This window comes from Pinus tabuliformis, chromosome 9, assembly GCF_031772625.1.
Source record: "Pinus tabuliformis cultivar Carrire ecotype Pingquan chromosome 9, CPIR1, whole genome shotgun sequence".
Taxonomy (NCBI): Eukaryota; Viridiplantae; Streptophyta; class Pinopsida; order Pinales; family Pinaceae; genus Pinus; species Pinus tabuliformis.
The window spans coordinates 122,631,850-122,650,200 of NC_142307.1; positions in this window are offsets into that span (position 1 = coordinate 122,631,850).

The window sequence follows — 18,351 nt, forward strand, 5'->3', positions numbered from 1 at the left end:
TCATGAAGTAGTCTACGACCACTATAATGTACTTGTGATTCAGTGCTGAAGGCAGATTACAAGTTGTAAAATCAATACCACACTTAATAAACGGACCGACAATGACAATGGGAAAAAGAGGATCTGGATGTGCGTGCATCTTTCGAGTATGAGCTTGATAGGGGTGACAACGTTTGACCACTTCAACACAATCTTTGAAGAGCGAAGGCCGACGTGCCGTCACGTAAGATAGGTTGGGCTATAAAAAGCCCTGAAAGATGACCACCACAAGCTCTATTGTGGCAGTCATTGAGCATTGACTCTGCTTCCTCTAGGGTTAAACAACACCGAAGGATTGAATCAAACCCTTGACAATATAATGTATCACCAATGATAACATAACTTTTAGCCAGGTGACGTAATTTTAGGCATTCATCCTTAGAGAAAGTAGACGGAAACTTCGAATTCTGGAGATAGACAATGATATCTCCATACCAAGGGTCGAGTGAAGAGATGAGGAATAAAGGTTCATTGGGAAAATATTCCTCATAAATAGTATCATCTCCACAAGGCAGCTCAAAAATTAACTCAGAAAAAACCATGGATTTATTAGACTTGGCGGACAAAAACTCGTGATCAAATTCTTGTAAAATGCCTATCCATCGATTATATTTGCCCCCAATCACTCGCCTACTAAGGACAAATTGAAATGGATTGGTCGTCGCTAAGACAAAAGTTTTCCATAGCAAGATATAATGGCAGAGCCACTAGACACCATGGATAGCTACCAAGGCCAACTTCTCAATAGGAGAATAGCGAAGTTCAGGACCTATCAAGCCTTGGCTCAAATAATAAATCACATGCTCTTTGATAGCATCATCTTCCTGAATGAGAACCATAACTATAGTTGATTCTGCTGCAGCGAGATATAAAAGGAAATCCCTACCATAGTCTGGTCGACTCAAAAGAAGGGCAAAGACTAATTCCTTTTTCAAGGCATCAAACAACCACTGCGCAAAGTCATCCCATACATATGGAACTCCTTTCCATAGTAAATGCATAAACCCTTTAGTGATCTCGGCATAATTCACTATAAACCGTCTTAAGAAATTAGCCTTCCCTTGAAGACTTTGAAGTTGTCGAATTAAGGATGAGGGAGGCAACTGAATTATTGCCTCTACCTTGAAGGGATCAACCCTAATCCATTCACTTGACACAATGAACCCTAATAACGGACTAGATGTAACCGCGAAAACACACTTATTGGGATTCAACCAGATTTTGTAAAAATGGCATCACTCAAAAACCAATCGAAGATGACTAGGGTGATCAGTTCTCTTTCGAGAACGAGTAGCTAGATCATCCAAGTATGCTTTGATGATATGTTTAATGTCATGGAAAGCATATGACATGGCCCGCCGGAAGGTAGCTCCAGCATTTTTTAGACCAAAAGGCATCTTTTTGTATGCAAAGGTACCCGAGGAACATATAAAAGTTGTCTTATGCTGATCTTCCGGATGGATAGAGATCTGATTATAACCAGAAATGTCGTCCATGAAGGAGAAAATCTCATTCCCTACACACTCATCAATAATCTAATCAATGAATGGTGTGGGGTAATTATCTTTGGGACAAGCTTTGTTTAGGTCCCTAATGTCAATGCATACTCATATTGTTCCTTGATTTTTATCCACAGAGACTCGATTAGAAACCCAATTGGTAAGAGGAACAGGGCATATGAAACCTTCCTTGAGCAGCTTCTCTACTTCAGCCTTAATGCCTGCTACTTTTCTAGGATTAATGGGTCAAAGCCTTTGACAAACCAGTTTGGCATTATCATACCTCTTGATCTCATGTTGAACTATGGATGGATCAATGCCAGGCATTTCTTCATAAGACCAAGCGAATACATCTCGAAATTCCTGAAAAATGTTGGTGTAAATTTGAATTTTTTCACGGGAACATTTGGCTCCGATGAAGAGATTCTCAATCACGTTAGGGTTCCTAGAGATGTTTATAGATGTCACTTTTGAAATCACCGACATATTACCTTCGGCGCAAAAGTGTGTTGGAGCCAAAGGGTTTGATACCATACAAACATCCCTAGTAAACAGCTCGAAGAACCTAGATTCTACTTCTTGCAACGGAGGAAGAAAATATGAACGATGGTGTAAGTATTCCCATGGTTGATGTACACCCATCATCACTTATTGGATTTCTTCTTTGGATGGTAAAACCATATCTAAGCAGTCCATAGCAGAGGCAGAATCAAGGGTCCAGGCCAAGGCCACATCACCATCTAACTCCTTAGAGAAAGGAGTAGAATGGTTATCTGTAGAGTTAACGATAGACTGATATCTAAGCTCTACTGAAGACATAGGAAATTCCATTCCACCAACTTGTCCTTCAACTAATGTGGTCATAGGTGAAGGCAAGGTCCAAGGGTTTGAAAAATAATGAGTTCAGAAGAACTCTTCTCATGAAGACTCCTTCGATGATGAAATGACATTGATTCTAAAGATAGGAGAGGAAAAATCAAAGGTACCCATCAATGAAGAATACATCCCAACTCCTAGATTCTCAGTAGGCAAATGAGGGTTATCGACTAAAGGAATAGTAGAATTCGAAGTTGCCATAGGATCAGCCAGAGAATAATCCAATTTATCAACCTTAACAATTTTCCCCTCATGAGGAAAGCAAATGACATGAAACAGAGTCGAAACAATGACATCCATTTCATATACCCAATTCCTTCCTAAGAGGAGATTGTAATCTAGGTTAGCATCAATGACCTCTTCTTAGATATTGACGAACTTCCCCCCAACACATATGGGAAAGGCCAGGATAATCCCATGCAGCCTATGAGAATGTCCATCAAATGTAGTCAGGAGGGTAGGTGAAGGAATAGCCGAAGGTGATCCAATGGCCTTCCAACATGACATCAACATGACGCACGTGGAAGCTCCTTCATCAATAATGGTAAGAAAAATGTTAATTTTCCAATATGTAGACTTTATTTGAAAAGCAATATGATGAGGGAGTCACTTTTTGACATATAAGCATGTTGAAAGTGAGCACTAAAGAGTTAATTGGATCAACTGCCGCTATCATCAAAAGAAAAGCATTTCTTTTAGCTGGACACGACTAGAGAACCTCTAAAGAAGACATGGTGCATGGACTCTGAGCCAAATCCTTGACAATGGAGTAATTCTAGGCGGCCCTAGCTTTAGGATTAATAGTTGCACGTTTAACGAAACCTTTCGGTATCCGTGGTATAGTCTCGACAGGGGGTCACTCAATACGAAGGTCAGTATTTCTGGGAGACATTTTGTCCTTGGAAGTTTCAGCTTCACCGTAATAATGTGATCGAGTGGCCACATGGACATTAGAACCCATCATGAAAAAATTTGATGATTTGTCCCCTTCCTGGTTGCTCCCTGCAGAGGTACTAGAATTTGAACTTGTGCCAGCAAGCAGTTGCTGCCCTTGGGGAAAAGGGTTGGTTAAGACAACTTGAGAGTTAGAATTCCCTTGCTGCCCTAACAACTGTTAAGTGTCTTGAATATTTCAGCAGAGATGAGTTAAATGGTCTCCACTGCATAGCTTGAATGGAAACTTGACTTTCTTTCCAGACCCATTTCTGCCACCAGCGTTATTGCCAGTTTTATTTGCGTCAGTATTCCCGTCTTGACTCTTTTTCTTACCTCATCCTTTCCTTTTCCCATTGGAATTTTGATTTCCTTTGGGGTTGGAAGATTGGATGGCATTAACCGAAGAGGGTTGAGAATATGAAGGGTTAGACAATGTGACCTGGTTGTTCGTAGCAGTTTGTAAAGACAACTGCTGCAATTGGCTCAATAGGTTCACTGCATTTGAGTCTATAGATCCAACAATACCATCTGCATTTCGACCTGGCTTCGAATTGGTTATATCAACCTTAGTCCCAGGAGCATCTGCCAAGATTTTTTGTAGAATCCCACACTAAGAGTAAATCAATTCTAACTATTGGGCCCTAAAAATAGCTTGCTCCTCAGAGTAGACTCCGGACAAGGAGAAATCCTTAGAGATTTTAGGTTTTAAAGATTTTCAAAAACCATTTCAGATGGTATTCTGGGGGAATTTTGGCTTTAGTTAGCCTCTTTCTTCGTTTCCATTCCTGAATATGATCAGAAATGTGAGTTGTCATGTCCTGATGAAAATTTTCCAGAAGTCTAGTTCTGACATCATAACCGGTGGGCAACTGGAAATGATTTCGGAAAATGTTAGCCAAATTAGTCAAAGATGTAAAGCTACCCCCTAGCAACAATATATACCACTTGGCCACATTGCCACTCAAGGTGCATTGAAAAGTTCTCAACTTAATCAAGTCATTGATAAGGGAGTTTGATGAGCACCACAAATGCAATGTGGTTACATAGTCGCCCGGGTATTCACCGCCCTTCCCCTCGAACTGAGGAATGTCTTAAGGGAGTTTGGTTGGGACCAGAGGCTAGGTCGGATTGTATTTGATTGGATCGTTTGTTAATTTTGTGAGGTCTAGCAAGTTTAATGTTGCCAAAAAAGGAAGCCTAGGAGGACCTTGGGGATTCCACCCAGACTGGGCGGAGCTCCCAATGTTTTGAAAAGATTGGCCTGGATTTTGGAAGGCACCAAGCTACCCAAAGTGACCAACAAAACCAACTGAACCAAAAGGCGGACCTTGTGATCCGGCAAAACTCGAAGTTTGACCAACTCCGGCCGAAAAACCTCCATAACCGGCAAAGTTCCATCCTAAAGGATTATAAGGAGTGGATAACCCGTGATAAGAATTCCAAGTAGAAGCTAAGGGAGGAATACTTTGAAATGAGCTAACTATGGAGTACGGCCTATTCCCTTGTTGGAAAAAAAAATATTCCCAGTTCCCGTGCCACTAACTGCAGGGTTAGTCCAACCTTGAAAGGGATTGTTGCCTTGTCCTATAGAAGGAAAAGGCATAGATCCTATCGGCGGGTTGGAATGTGGTAAATGACCACTTCCAAAAGGAAAAACCGAAAATGAAGCTGACCCACCCATCATGGATGTGGAGGTACTGAATGGAACTGATGGAATACCCTGTGAATGGGTTGTAAACGTGAAGAACCCATAACTAAAAGCGTTGGCTTGATAATTTCCACTCGTAGAAGGAATGGAGGTAGACCCAACTAAAGATGTACTAACAAAAGACCCAAATAGAGATGCAGAGGGGATGGAAATAGTTCCTCCCCATTGTATTGATGCTGGAGTTTGCATAGTTGTAGCACTTGTGGTAGAAGCCATGCTTCATGTAGTGGCCATCTATGGTAAGTGTGTAATATGACCTGGACTTGACGATCTATGCATTAGATTCCCAACGTATTGTAATACGTCTGGATAGTTAGACGGTAGAGGAGAATTCAGAGCCACTAACGACTCTGGGAGTTCTTCTACCTATATGTTATCTTCCATTTGAAAGAGAACTCGAGAAAGAACTGGAGTGTTCCTCTCTAGTTCTGCGGAAGTACTAGGCCTATGTTGAACACTAATACCCCCGAGAGGAGGATCAATCCCCGATGCATCAGCCGCCATGGGATGAAACCCACTGGAAGTATTACCTCTATGCCTTCTAGGCAAAGGATCTAAACTTGGTGGTGAAATACCACGAAGTCTTTGATACTGTCTTGGTGATAAGTCAGCCACTTTGAATTTTTTATTAAGATCTAATTAAAGACTCAAGAAGAAATGAAATCTAGGCCAACTAAGAGCACAAAGCACACACTAAAAATTCCCTAAAAGATGTCAGCTAGTTAAACAACTTTCAAGCATTTCCTCTCTGGGTGATGAGGACCGGACACCAAAATACAAGAAAGTGAAGTAAGGGTCCTTCTGAAGATAGTCTAGGATAATGACAGCCTAGTCCTATAAGCGAAGGTAACAAAGGAAGTTGCATTGACCTCCTAACAACAGCCTGCGCTGGTGCAAGCCCCCAAGCTTTGCAAGGGTGCCCTCTAGTAGTACCGTTGAGAGTGATACAACATCGACCTCAGGTGCCATGGGATTCCCCTCCATAGCCACCTATGTAGATCCCTAGGAGAAGCAACTAAGGTTACCAAATCATGTCAGAAGCCAAGCAGAACAGTCTTGAGGTAAGATCCAACAAGTAGGAGAGGGGGTATCTCTCTTCCTTATCCTCAAAAACCCTCGTGATTAACTCCCAGATCCGGAGCTTTCCTAGGCTTCCTAACACTATTGGGTTTTCGCTCACTATTCAGACTCCTATGTTTGACAGTCTAAATGGCCTTGGAGAGTTTTCTCTCCACTCACCTAATCCAAGGCCCTAAAATATCCTAAAACTTGTTGGTGTGTCTAATTTGACAATTATAAAAAGTTCTAATGTATTTTAGTTAGCGCTTGTTTTTAAATGGTTTGTTCTTTATGTCAAGGGATAAGCAGAAGTGAAACTTGTGGTGTTTTGACACAAAAGAAATTAATAAAAACCAAACTATATGCAAATGCACTTGTTTTGTTCTTCGATGAAAGAAATTTCTACTAGGTTCTAAGGAACTTCTAAGAAAGCAATAAATTCTTCTTTTCTTTTCTTTTACTCAAGCTTCACACTCACAAAAAATAACAAAACTATGGATGCCTTAAAGGATGCACAAATTTATCCTAATGCAATGAGTACATGCTGATGCAAGACTTAAGACTATTCTAAATCAGAGAATGAAAGTAACTTGTTTATCAATTGTAGTTTGCCACTTATGATGTTTAAATAGAATATAAGTTGCTAATACTCATTTTCGTTCAAACATTAAAAGCAAGTTTCAAGACAAACAAAAATGCACTTTGACTCGCGAAAAGGAAAATAAATCCAAATAAGACCAAAGAAAGAAAAAACCAAGTTTTCAAGAAGTTTTATTCAAAGCAAAAACAAAAATGACTTTTTAAAAGTGCTCCAAATAAGACTAAAACTTTATGATTGAAGAATAAGCAACAAAACACTTTGCAAGTTTACAACACAAAACGGGTGAAAACTCAACAAAAAGTTTGTTTCAAGATTCTCTTAACAATCAGAAAGCAGCCCAAAAATCTTGGTGACAGCGATCAAAAGATCAAGAAAGACAACTCTCAAAACCGTCACACAACAACTTTCAAAAAGCAAAAAAAAAGTAAATGGTCATAAAGATGCAGTTTTGACATGCAAAGAAAAATATCACCAAAACAAGATTTGCCACAAAGATTGAGACCAATCTTTCTGTCCTGGAAGACCATAACAGCCAAGATTCCCAGAATGAAATCTTGTGTGTTTAAACAAAAAGTGATGACACTTGTAACAAAACAAAATAAGACCAATACTCTCTACAACAGGAGAGAATTTGAAATCACGAACTTGTTGTAGAAGCAAAAACTGACACAGAAAAGTAACTATTTAGGAAAGACTCAGACCAACAGATAGATCTTCAGAAACAAAAATATTTGAAAATTCTTGAGAATTTTAGGATATACGTGACTGTGTTGATGCACAACTATGTGTATACACTATTAAGCCTAAGGAAACCTACGTATACGCGGGTTCACTTAAGGAAACTTGCATATATACACTTCTGTAAACTGGAAAAACAACGCATATGAAAGATCACAAGAAAAAAAAAAGGTCTAAATAAACTGATCAAACTTACAGCTCAAGTTCCTACAGGAACAAACTACATAGTCGCAGCATGCGAATAAATAGTTGAACAAATCGAAAGTAGGAACAACAATACTATTGTCCCCAGTGGAGTCGCAAATACTATTTAGCATAAATTCCCCTAGGGTCTTAGGTTGATACCCTGGAACATCGGACGTTATCTATAAAGAAAAACAAGCATTCCACATAGCCATGATGCTAATATAAACGAACTACAAGAAGAGAGGTGCACCTGGGGGTCCTTCATTTGGGAAAATCCTGCCAGGGTCCAAACCCTCTTGGAGTTACTTTTAGTCCTTCAACCGGCAAAACAATCAATTCTAGAAAGCACAACATTATACTAACCAAGCATCATAAAAAATCATCTTCATAGCATATTGAAAGGCAGTTATAAAATTAAAACAACCATTCATATGTGAATCATAACATAGATATCATAAACATGAAGAAAATTTATATGAGAAACAAGACAAGTGTTTCTTTTATTATAAATAACTAAAGTATAGAAGGGAATGATTTCATCTGAGTCTTCCTTTCCCAAGCTCCAAGCAGAACCATCCTTTGGATTCGTTGAGTCTCAAGCCTTCAACAAACTCCTTCCATGAATTACTCCAAGATATCTCAAGTAGTGGAAAGACATCATAACTAAAGGAAATAAGGGTTTCCTATAATGGGGGAAGTGTTGGAAGCACAAGGTTCTTCAGACCTAGTCAGGGATAATCTCAGCAGAGTGATTTTTCTCTCTATCTTCTCCTCCTTAGGCCTTCCCATTGAATCCTTTTTATACTTCTCCCAAAGTAGTTTTTTAGTTGGGAATTCGTTGGGAACAGTTGCACCATGGGCACTAATAGGTAATCAACAGGTAAAACCCATGATCTCAACCTAAAATTAAGTATATTTAATTTTTTTAAGTGTTTTAAGACATATACGCGGGTTGGGTATACACAGACCCACGTACACATGGGTTTAGCTCAAGACAATGTCGTGTATAAGGAATAAAACACTATTTTTTAAATTTTTGGACTAGGTATGGAAGGGGGGTTGCCTTAGGCCATGAGTGCAGCATCACAAACATCAAGAGTGAGATTTGGAGCTATAACACATCTACATAAGGAGAGGCTTCCTAAAGGAAAATACAACAAGTTAAAATTGAAGAAAATTGGGCCTTGTAGGATTCTTCGGAAGTTTTTTGCGAATTCTTATGAGTTGTAGTTACCTCCAGGTATAGGAATCTCACCCATTTTTAATGTGGAAAATATGTTTCCATACATTCCTGCTAATGAAGAAGATAGTTCAGAAATATGAACATGAAACATCCAGAATGAGAATGACTCCTGGATTAAACAGATGCCCCTAGGAAAGCCATTAGAGATCGAGCAGATCCTAGACACCCAGGTGGCAAGATGGAATCAAAGAAAAGAATATTTGTGGTACTTAGTCAAGTGGAAGGGCCATCCTATTGAATATAGTTCTTGGTTAGATGCTGGATAGATTCAAAGTGCCATGTACTCTATTGAAGAGCTCATGGAGAGGAGCCATGAGTTTAATTTACCCTGAGAGCCTGATACAGGAGCATTTGAACTAAAAGGTGACAGCTTGTGTGATGTAGGTAAAATTCCCTCTGTGGATAGAGGCAACCCCTCTAGCCCTAGAGTGGGTCTAGTCAAAGCAAGACAAAGACAACAGTTAATTCCTTAAATAGCCATATTTGAAAGAGACTATCTTATGCCGATGTTTGATGCAGTCTTTGTTAGGCTACTTCAGCTATCATTTTCTTCTCCTTAATGAGTGATTCACCTGAAACAACATAAGAAAAAAAAAACACATAATGGAGCATAGAAATGAACTATCAACTTACAGAATCAAGGAATCATAACTATCAAATCCGCCCTGCGCACTCAGTTGCAGCATCCGAGCACACATCTATGGACTTTCCAGGCATCTGCGCACATAGCTACAGAGCCTCTATCTACTACCCCAACCCTCGACTCGGACTTACAGACGCTTTCATACTATATTCTTCAAAAACCCGTTACATTTAATATTCAACATTAACCATCAAAACTTAAATTTCTCTACCCATAGAGCCTCACTATATTTATGCCCTTCCTTGGCCCATGATCCCTGTACGGGCTAACTCTACTTACATTTCTTTACCTTCTTTTCAAGCGGACTACAATTTGACTCAACCTATTATAATTTGCACTTCGCACTTTCAGCGCAGTCTTTACCCTAACTTTACCCAAAATGTCAAGCTTCAAGCCCTCTAACTGTTGCGCAAGGCTTTCTCTATCCAACAATCCACCGACACAATCATCGTGACTCATCCATCACTTAGTTTAGACCCATCTCGTCCATGCTATTTGCAACTTCCAAGAGGTTTGTTTGCCGTGATGTGTGCTACCCTTTGAGTCCCTGCTGACCCTATTGTCAACTACTGGCGACCAGAGTCGCTTCACACTGCTTTCCTTAGTTTGTCTGGCCACTTGTGCCTATGCCTATCCATGAATTTCATTCATTTTCCTTCGCTTTGTCAAGACTGCCACTTTTTCTGAAGCCAAGGTCATTCAGGGTGCTCTCGTAGATATTATCAGCGCACCTAATTTCAATTTCATCGAGGAAACTGGTTCTTCGGCTTCCTCTGTAGGCGACTTAATGACTCCTGTCACAACCATCTTGTTGCAATTTCATGTGATTACTTCATGTAGTCGGTTCTTCCATCATTCAACCTCTTCATCTAAATCTGACGTGCAAGAGCTATCGCATTCCCATGAGAATCAACCATCCGTTGTTGGATTCACCCTATCCCGATTTCACACTGTGAGCTGGTAGATACACTCTAGTTCCCCATCACTATCGTCATCTTGCATAGGTTCAATATAATGTGCTCCTTCAGTTGGATCCAATGGAATCACTACTCGGAGAGAATTCTTTTCGAAGGTAATTTTCCATTTCTTGAGGTTGATGATTCCATTCATGTCTGTTGCCGAATCTATCCCTAGCAATGCTGGATATGGATTACTATCATCCACAATTTCGATGACTTCAAAATTGGTTTTCGTTTTGGTGCCATCGATGTCCACGGTAACCCCTTGTAGCCTTCCCATAGGTAGAATATTTTGTTGGTTTGCCATTCATAATTGGATCAGGGACCATTGTAGCGTAGGCCTGCCCATGCGTTCCCAAGTTTGTTTTGGTAGGACATTTGCGTCGGACCCTAGATCTAAAACGACTTGGTCCATCTCATAGTCACTAATCTCGACGTTCAGTGGCATGTCCTAACCGGTATGCAAAACATGTTTGCCAAATTTGTGGATCAAGCATAGTTCGTCTACCCCTGCACATCTAGTTATTAACTCTTGTAACCCTTTCACCACATTAGCATCCCTGAGAAGCTTCATATAGGTTTATAAGAAGGTAGTTAGCAAAGACATATCCTATTCCAGTTCTGGTTGCCCCTAACTACCCGAAGTAGATGCTTCTGTGGAATTTTTCTTAGCCTCCAAAAAGTTTTCCTTCGCTCACGCTAAATCAATTTCTAGTTGTTTTGTGGGAGCCTTACGAACCCACATATCCTCTTCTGGGTTCTTCCCCTTATCTTTCCTTGTACTTGTGCCACTTCTGAGCATCATATTTATGTTGGGGTCTTCAATGCGTGGTTCAACCTTCATCATTTGAACATTTTGAGTGGGGCTAGCTGGGAGCACTCCTTTTTCCCGCAATTGAGCAATTAGCATAGGGAAGTCGACTGCATCATGATCAAACTGGTAGCATGACAGACAACAGGCTTGGGTTGGATTCGTACAATCCCGAGCGTAATGCCCTGGCCCTCCACAATTATAGCAGATTAATTATCATCGTCCCCATCCAAGTCACATTCCGCTGTGACCTCGTCCATGTATCGGGAATCCCCCTCATGCAAATGGTGTGGTTGGGTCATGCTCGCGCATCTCAATTTGCATCTTATACATAGGTGGTCGATCCATCAACATGCGGAAATATTTTTCCTCGTGACCCATCATTCTGTAGAAGTAACAAAATAAGTGTTGAGGAGGTTATCGTAAGCTTGGCAATAGGTGGAAGCGATCTGTGGCATGCTTTCCTCCTACCTAGCAAATCGCACACTAGAGCGCAGGCGCGGCACTCGATCCTACTTGTACCTCCACTTTTAATGGAATCGGGCCTCCTCCCGCCAGATAGTTCATGAAGACATGGAATGGTCCTTGTCGTGCACTTGGCTCTTACATTTAATACAACCTACCTCCGAATGTACCTCTGGTCGGTACATTTTTCCTTGCTTTAAGCTTTGCACTTCCAAACTCAAGTTTTGAATTTGCACATGGATTTGCTGAACTCCAACATTGGGTCCGGTATTGGGGTCGCATGTAACCTCATTGTTGTCTCTAGTACCTCGACTTGGGTTGAGATCTTATGTTGTGACAAAGCCATCCTCAGATGGGGTGTCAATGATGCCACAAACCATGCGCAATGCTACCCATCTGTCAAAGTCATGTTAGCTTCGTGAATAGTACTCTCTAACCTTTGGTCCAGATCCCACAAAGTTTCACTAGGCAACAATGCTATCTCCTTGAACCCAATGACCGATTGGGCTTCAGACTTTAGTTGGCCAAACTCTTTATTAAGCACATCCTGGATCACCACTATTCCCTCATTCATATGGCCGGTTGAGTATTTTATGTACCATGTGAGCACGCGGTCCTGTAGTACACTGACCAACGTAGCCTTTTTTATGTTTTCGTCTGTTGTGCCTTGCGCATCCGATACATATTTTATCACAAACCAGAACTGACTTGTCTCTTCATTCCCTAAACCCTGAAATGTGGGTAACTTGACTATGGACCCATTCCAAATTTCAATGGTGGAGGTGGTGTTGGTGTGGATGGACTCGACATGGGTGAAGCGGGTGGTGGTGTAGACAGAGGTGGTATCAGTGGGAAGCGTTCTTTAATCAATCAGACAACACTTCTTGGCGAGAACCTAGTGAGATCCTCCTCACCCTCCCACGAGATAGAAATCAAAGGGTTGTTCTCTACTCATCTTCCTCTTCGATAACCCCTTTCGCTCTGTGTTAGTATAGACATCAATATACACACAGAATCTGTTTTTCGCACAGCAACATCTTAATCCAAGTTTTCAATGATTTGATGTACCTACCCTGCGGTCCTTGGAGAAATTGAATTTCTGCTTCATTGTAACTTATGTTTGTATCTATCGCAAATTCAATGATAAATCCTCCTATGATTCGATCTAAGTAGTGGTCTACTGCACACGTAAGTTTATCTTCAATGGCTTCTAGCCTGCACACCAGTTATAGATTCCACACTATCAGTAAGTCTAATATGCATCTCCCCACGCTATCAACTAACTTCGCGATCCACTGGTACAGTTCTATTAGAAATGTTGTGAAGAAGATTTTGTGTATATCCGTGAATATATATCGATCCAACCACTTTTCCTCCAATATCCGCGAGTTTCTATTTTCCTGAACTGCAAACTCGTGAAGCTTCAAATCCCACCACTCTTCAAGGTCCTTCTTCGTAGGATCCCAATGTTCCCACATTAGACACCTCTTAGGAAGATCCCAGTCTCAATAATGGAACCATTTGTTGGCTTATATGGGCCTGACCCAAGTTTGGAAGAGTTATTCAGCCAAACAAATCCCGCAGCTATGAGCCCTTTTGGCAATAGCCCGCAGAGCGCAGATTGAGGTCTCACTTGAGGTAGCAAGGGAGGGTGCTAGAACTAGGGTTTCGCACCCTACGGATGTCTAGATATGGTGTGGAGGTTTCATGCACTGGTTTATAGCTCTGCGCTGCTCGGTATTCACACAGATCTAGATTTATTATATCTTTCTTATCATTGTGCTATTCTACTGGAGGATGCAGTTATAAATCAGATTTTTTCAACAAGGTCTTTAAGCAAAGATTTAACCAACGCAACTGATTCATGCCATTAAAAGGAACCTAGATTTACATACATTCATACAATAGCAGATTAATTAAACAAATATTATGAAAATTAGATTCGCAATAGCTTAGAAGGAACATATAATTTTCAGAAGAAACTTATCTTTATTTCCACTTATCCTTAATACATCTAGATCCGCCCTACGCACTCAGATGCAAAGGTATGTGCACATAGCTGTGGACTTTCTAGGTCTCTACGCACACAGTTGTAGAGCCTCTATCTACTACCCCAACCCTCTACTCGGACTTACAGACGCTTTCAAACTATCTTCTTCAAAAACCCATTACATTTCATATTCAATATTAACCATCAAAACTTAACTTTCTCTACCCATAGAGCCTCTCTCTATTTATACCCTTCCTTGGCCCATGATCCCTGTGGGGGCCGACTCTATTTACATTTCTTTACCTTCTTTTCGGGCGGACTACCCTTTGACTCAACCTATTATAATTCGCGCTCCGCGCTTTCAACGAAGTCTTTACCCTAAATTTACCCAAAATTTCTGGCTTCAAGACCTCTAACTGTTGCGCGGGGCTTTTGCTACCCAATAGGCAAGAAGCCTACTCGTTCACGAATGGGTTCTCACGATACCAGCAGATCAAGATTGCAGCATAAGATAGGAATAAAACAATGTTCGCCACCGAATGGGATTTCTTTTATACTCGGTGATGCCCTTTGGTCTGATGAATGTGTCGACGATATTTTCAGGAATAGTGGTAGCAACATTCAAAGAATTTATATGCAAGTTCATAGAGGTCTATCTGGATGACTGGACTGTGTTTGGACTAGTCAAGAAGCATGTAGTGAGCTTACGGTTAATGCTGGATACTTGTTGCCAACACCAGATTATGTTGAATCTCAAGAACTGTACTTTCCCTGTCCCATCTAGGAACCTACTGCGCCATGTGCTTTGTAAGCAAGGCTTGATGGTGGATTCGACAAATATTGTTGTCATACTCAATCTGCAAGTGCCGCGAAGTGTCAAACAATTACGCGCCACTCTGGGTCACACGGGCTAGTATTGGAAGTTCATCAATAGTTACACCAAGATCATAGCTCCAATGGAACAATTGCTGAAGAAAGATGTTACTTATTGCTAGAATGAGAAATGCAACAAAAGCTTGGAGACGCTTAAGGAGAAGATGGCTTCAGCCCCTATATTGGTCTTTCTAAAATGGGACATTGAATTTCATGTGCATGTTGACACATCATGTATCACGCTGGGGGTGGTACTTACTCAACCAAGAGCAGAGGGACTGGACCATCTCATTTCGTTTGCAAGTCACTGGTTGTCAAAATCTTAAAAGAATTGCTCCAACACTGAGCGTGAGGGATTAGCGATGGTATACGTGCTTCAAAAATTCTGCCATTATTTGTTGGGAGGTCACTTTAAGATGTATACTAATCACTCAGCGTTAAAATACGTAGTGAATAAGCTAGTGTTGGGGGCGTGTATTTTTCGATGGTTTCTGTTATTCTAGGAGAATGAATTTGAGGTCGTCATGAAGCCAGGACATCTAAATGCAGGCCTAGATTACCTGTCCCGAATTGAGACCAGCGAAGAACCCACAAATCTAGAAGATAGACTTCAGGATGCTCAGCTATATGCGGTGCACGTAGCAGATAGTCATTTTGAAGAATTAATCCATTTCTTAACTATAGGGACCATGCCACAGGGATACGCCATTCAATAGAAGAAGGAATTGGTGATATGCGCAGCAGACTTCACCGTGATTGTAGGACACCTCTACAAAATGGGCAACGATGAAATCCTACATTGGTATGTCCCAGAGTTCAAGTAAGGATAGATCCTGGCTGAAGCCCATGGGGGGGTTGCTGGCAAACACTATACGGGTCACGCCACAGCCCAGAAGATACTTAGCGTAGGATTATGGTGGACCACTCTACATCAGGATTCGAAAGCCCACTGCTGAGCTTGCGACATCTGTCAACAGACAGGAAAGCCGTCACGGAGAGATGAAATGCCGCTCCAACCATAGATGATGCTACAACCCTTTGAGAAATGGGCAATCGACTTCATAAGACCAATTAAGCCGTGATGAAAAATGGGCATGCGCTATATCATCACTGCAATAGATTATTTAACCAGATGGGCTGAGGCACAACTGGTTAAGGACTGCACGACTACGACAGCTGCAAATTTTTTGTTCGAAAATGTACTCACAAGGTTTGGATGTCCAAAAATTCTCATGTGTGATCGAGGAACACATTTCCTGAATGAAACAATTAGCACACTCATAAAGGAATTCTAGATTTATCACCAACAGAGTACGCCATACCCCCCGTAAGCAAATGGGACCATGGAAGAATTCAAAAAAATCTTGGAGACTGCATTGACCAAGGTCTATAATGCGCAGTGCAATGATTGGGACTTGCACATCCCTATTGTGCTATGGGCATACCGAACTATGTGAAAGAAGTTGACAGGCCAAACAACATTTCTGTTAGTCTATGGTAAAGAGGTCCTTATTCTTATGGAATATATTGTGCCTAGTCTATGGATCACGGAAATCACAGGTATGGCAGACCACGGGGCTTTGGAGGAATGGCTCGTGCAACTAGAGGAACTGGACAAGGAACGGTTTTGGTTGGGTTCCACCAGCAAGTACAGAAACAATGCGAGAAAGCATGGCATGATCGCCATATCAAAGTGCACACATTTAAGAAGAATGATTTAGTGCTTCTATATGATAGTAAATTTGAAAAATTCCTCAGTAAACTCTGAATGCATTGGTTGGGACCCTTTGTAGTTAAGGAAGTTACCGATGGGGGTACGGTTCAACTGGCTAAACTTAATGGAGACCCCTTCCTGGGCTGAGTGAATGGCAATCGCCTCAAGCTCTACATGGGCAGGCTGGTAGCCTCACTAACCGTTCGAGGAACAATCTCACTGCTCCAACTAGTTGAAAGGGAGTGCGGGATGGTAAAGCAGTCTGGAGGAAGGTGCGAGTACCCAGCTACACGTTAAGCTAGATCAATGATAAGTTCGTGGTCACACGATCAGAAGTGCACCACTGCATGGCTACGAAGAAAGGTAACCGTTTCTATCACTATTTGGGACATGATGTCTGCATTATGACAAAAGGGAGTGAGCATCGGGCAATTAACAAAAGAAGTATGAGTCAGATATGGCATGAACCACCACAAATTTTATACGAAGATGGTAGAATAGGCGAGAATCAGTGAATTTGAAATTCATATGGCTTATAAATCATTAAGGTACATCCACCGGGTGACATACACTCCTGGAAAACATACACTGGGTATCGATATGGGGTTGTTCATTCTATCTACACACAGAGTATGCCAGATATGGCTGCTTAAGAAGCAGGACTCTCTAAGGAGTATAGTGGTGACAACTGTAGGCATCTCGTAGCTCGCAACATCAATGGTGGGGGATGTACCAGAAGAATAGAAACACGAAGCAGAATTGGTTTAGATTCTATCGCTCCTCCTGGGGGTTGGTCAGTGAAATACAACAGAAAAGCAAAAGGATCGATAGAAAGAGACCACGGGTAGATATGCAGATACTAAGTCATCTCTGTTGTCTCTTGAAAATTGGGATCTTACGAAAAACAGCAAGGGTCTTGAAAAATTACAACACAAGCTACAACAGACAGTGCGAAGAGAAGATATAAAGGTCGGAAGTGACTGCGGTGGTACCAATGGGTCCCGTGTGTGGCTTCCCTTCTCACGATAAAATCCTATAAGGGCATGTTCTGGGTTACCCGAGTAGAGCAGAATGAGCATTATCGGTTGCAGGAAGTGGGAGAAATAGTGAATTAGGAGCCATACGAAGCGTTGTAGGAAACAACAAAGGAGCTGTAGGACAATGAGTGTCACTCAAAGGGAGGCGAACCATGAAGCCAAGGCAGTGCATCTCGTTGTGTCGGCGAGTGACTTGGGGCGAGTCATGATGATTGTGTTTGGGTATTGTTGGGCAGCGGAGGTCCTGCATAATGGTTTTGGGACAAAACGGCTAAGAATTAGGAGTAAATTATTGTAAAAACTTTGAAGTATGCAGAGCGCGAAATGTAAAATGTCGAGTCAAAGGGTTGTCCACCCAAGAAATAATGTAAAATAATAGGAATTAAGTCGATCCGTGGAGCATAGATTGGTATAAATAGAGCGCGACTCTATTGGGGGAAAGGCAGTTCTCTTTTGAGTATGATTTTGGAGATCTGAAATGTAATGGGTGTGTGAGAAGAGCATTCTGAAAGTGTCTGTAAGTCCGAGTTAGGAGTTGGGGTAGAGGATAGAGGCCTGGAAGAGTCTACATCTGGGTGTGTGGACCCCTGCAGCTGAGTGCGCAGGGTAGATCTGGACGTAAGGGTGATAATTGGAAATAAAGATAAGTTTCTTCTAAATTCTGTGTTAATTTTAAACTATCGCAACTGAGTTCTTTTATGGCTAATGAAACTGTTTTGATCTACGTGCATATTCTTATTGAGTACTTGTGAATCGGATTTAATCATAATATGTGAACTAAATTGAAGTAATAAATGTTTTCTTAAAGACCTCTCTAGGTAGATCTGGGTTATAATACTTTATCAAATAAATTATATATGTAATGAGTGTGGTAAGAGAAAGCTAATATTATATGGATCAGCGCTGATCTTGCATAGCACAAGGCTACAGGATGACATGAAAACCTCTTAGACCACATCTAGACATCCCAAGGG